Here is a 4,002-nt window from a genome sequence, read left to right on the forward strand (position 1 = left end):
ATATATATATATGACTATGTTTGTTATAGCCAGTATAGTGTGTTATTTTTAAAAAAAGAAAAATAAAGTTTTCGAACATTTTCCTTAGGACTTGTTCCATAATGCAATAATCTGATGTTCAGAAATGTTATATACAATTTGGGGGTAATGTCAACGTGAGCCTTAAGGAATCTCTTTATAACATCACACTGTAAACCTCGTTGCCGTCGCTTGGTATTAAATTAATTTTATCTTTTTTTCGTGTGACACTCTTTAATACGTAGAAAATATACATTTTAATCTGAAGGAATTCTAATTCATTCGCACCTTCTCATAAAATGAATAATCCAGGAACTGCGGTCAACAATCTAATGCGAAATGAATGGTTGATCTTTTATGTTACCGTGGGTTACAGGAGCTTCTATGCTTTTATCAATTGGTATTGCATTTTAAGGTGTACAAATTTAATACTAGGAAATATTTCTTTCACAATTGTTGTAAAAAAAAAGAGTCCGCAAAGCAATAAGTTATCCATTAAGAACGTTTTCGCTCAGAGCATTCCTGTTCTAAGAGTAATATATACTTTGTAATATCAAAGGGCACCGCGTACGACATTGTGAATCAACATGCTAAAACAAAAAAGAAATGAAACAATAATAAAACCATCTCTCTGCTGTCATGCAATAAAGAAAAGAAAAAATGCGACGGCTATCTTTAACAATATGATGAAACTTTACATAGATTTCTTCACAAAGTGATATGCAAAACAGAAAAAAAAAACTTTCGGCATAAGTTTTCGGTAAAAACAATCAATATTGTAGCTTTCATATGTTTCCTGATGTAACCATCAGCTTCAGCTTCCGTGCCTTAGAGCAGCTATTATATATAGCTGTGTTAAAAGATACTACACATCCGTTTTCTAATATACAAATAATATATCAGGAACGAAGAAATTCTGGTTTTTACTATGTGATGTTTCACCTATACGCGACAATCCAGAATTGTAATTATAATTATATATTTTGTAAAGAAAAAGAAAATCTCTTACAAACTTTTAACATGTAATTGCGGATATTAATCAGGTCAATCGCCAAATATAAAAATGATACTGAAATTATTATTTAGAATTATTTGATTATTTGAATCCTAAAGTGTTTTTGTTAGTGTTCAGGTGTTAATTAGATCCCACTGTATACCAAGCAAACGCAATAATATTTCTTAGCTTGAATCTTCCCGATCCTATATTCAGGATCCAAGACCACTTTATTTTATAGTCTATCAATTTGTCAACAGGCATGATTGGTCAAGTACATTTTAAGATATTCCCCATGCAAGTTTTATTTTCTTATCAACTTAATCCTTTCTCCTAGAGACATTTGACCTATTCTAATAACAATCTCATAAAAAGACACATGTTAAAATCCATTAAAATATATAAATTAAAATTTATAAGTGACTGTACTATTAATATTATATATTAAATGTTTCGTGTGAACTGGAATTAACGCTGATTATTCGAATGCAAAATTATGAACAAGCACACTGGGCTAGGTATGGCTTATAGACAAATTCTTTTAAAGAAGGTCAGATATTAAGGATGCTTAAAGGAGTTACCTCCTAGACTGCTACCGTAAGATACTAGCATGTCTGTCGTTTTTATAGAAGCATAGAAATAAAACCATTACTATGTGAATACTTTAATGCACCACATCCAATCAGAAGCATTTATAGTAATAAGCAACCTTGAAAACACTTGATAACATTTAATTTCACTAAAGTAAATAAAATATAGCTATTAACTTCTTATAACTCACGTGTTAGTTATCTGTCCAAGGGTAGGTTCTTGGTTCAAAAGCTCCTCCTACAACCCTCTTCTCTTTATTTCATACGATCTTTCATTTCTTAGATTGTCTAACAGTGCTTTTCTCTTCCTACCTACTGGTCGTTTCCTTGAATACTTCCTCCTAGGAATTCATTTATTAAACTGTCTGCTCAAATAATGTGTCCTACTCATTTTTTCTCTTTTCCGGATTGTTTACATAGGGCTTTAATGAAATCACATGGAAAAATTATACATGCGTATTCAAAATAATTTTTTTAAATATCTTTATGTACATGTCGGACTTTTTTTTTTCGCGTAGAAATGTTCTCAATATTGGTATAAAATAGACAAGACAAAACCTTCGGTTAAAATGTAAATAAAGAACTTCGTTCAAGGACAGTTTCGAACCGAGATCTTAATGATGAACTTGCGTGCCTTACTATCTGCCTATCTCCTCCAAAACAAAAACGCTAGAAGAACATGCTTCGTGACTCGGTAAGCATTCTAGGTGCTCTAAAGTATAAGGTTTAGCATATTATATCAGCTATTTGCTTTGGTTTTGACCATAATGAAACATTTCATAGATTAATATTTAGGAAATTATGATATTTAATTCAAACTTTTATTAAAACCACGATCATTACGTTTCAGAATGTACTGTAATCAGTGGTTAGATTTACTACTTAAAGAAAGTAAGACCATCAAAGATACGTGTTTAAATATGTTATACCAGTGATAAAATGTTTGAAACACTATCACTAATATATTAGTATATGCGATGTCCAGTAAAGTTCAGCAGTGTGGGTTCACTGATTAGTACATGGATTTACTAACATGTTGGTGAACAAAGAGTATTTGAAGGACAATCTAATTAACACGGAAAATCCAATCTACGGTGAATCTGTTTTCTTAGAAATAAAAACGTAACGAAAACAAAATTATTTAATGTTATAGTTTTGAAAAATGCTTGTTTACAGAAAGATTGTTTTGAATCTTTTGTTGGTAAATTAGGATTTTATATATATACACTTGAATATATGATATACAGGTTGATGCAAAAGTAACTTACCAAAGTCCTTGGAAATAATATTTATCTTAAGTTATATCCATTATAATTTTTACTGTATAAATATATTATTATACTATGCTTTAGAAGAAATAATATATATATCTACAGAACGAGATTATAATATATTATTTTTTATGGAAAGTCAGTTACATTTCACTGTTTTAGTTTTAAAAGCCAGTTAATCTTAATTTAAAAAGTCACCTTTCTTACTAAATGCATTATTTTCTAATCAAAATTGAAAACTTGTAATGATTAAATCCGTACATGGCATATTGCTTTAACCAATATCACGTAATTAATGATAAGGCCCATGTCATTGTTATGGGTGCTGTCAGTTGATAAGATATAATTCACTAAACAGCCTTTAGGACCAACAAAATCTTAGTTTAAGTAGTTTAAATTCTTCTCCCTTGTTGAAATCTGCTTTTTAAAGTTATCTACCATTTATCTAATTATGATTTGTGAGATAGTGTAAAGAAAACTAGAACATATTATAAAGTGTAATTTCTTTTCAGACACATTGTGCTACTATACTAACCATGGTGATGATAACTGTGTTACCAAAACTAGTTGATTGTAAGTAACAATAAATATTTTACCTTTCATTGTGCCATTAAACGTCGGTTTTTTTTACCCATAATATATTATAAAGTTATTAATATTTTGGATTTAAATATTGAAATGAGTTAGATAACTCAGTGAAGTGAACTTAATGAAGTTACAAAATCTTATACACAGTAGACGTTGATTATTAAGTATATTTTGAAAACACTTGTCTGTTATACATATCTTAAAAGAACCATAACCTGGCTAAACATGTAAGATCAGTGGTTTATGTATGTGAAACAATGTCGAGTAAAAACACTATGATGCTATTCAAGTATTTGCTAAAACTGCTATGTGCACACGTCATAGCTTAATTGTTAATATTACAGCTTTTCTTGCGATTTTCTCTCATAAAAAATGCTTAAAAATTAGTGGTTATTAATAAGAACTTCTGTTATTTCCTGAAAGTTTATAGTTTGGATTCCAGATTTTACGTATTAGAATTTCAGATGGTCTGAAACCGAGCTGAATGATACTTTACATTTAGCAGTTAAATTGTACTTTGGATTTAGCAGTTAAGTAAAAG

The sequence above is a fragment of the Limulus polyphemus genome, unplaced genomic scaffold (genome assembly GCF_000517525.1).
Source record: "Limulus polyphemus unplaced genomic scaffold, Limulus_polyphemus-2.1.2 Scaffold3829, whole genome shotgun sequence".
Taxonomy (NCBI): Eukaryota; Metazoa; Arthropoda; class Merostomata; order Xiphosura; family Limulidae; genus Limulus; species Limulus polyphemus.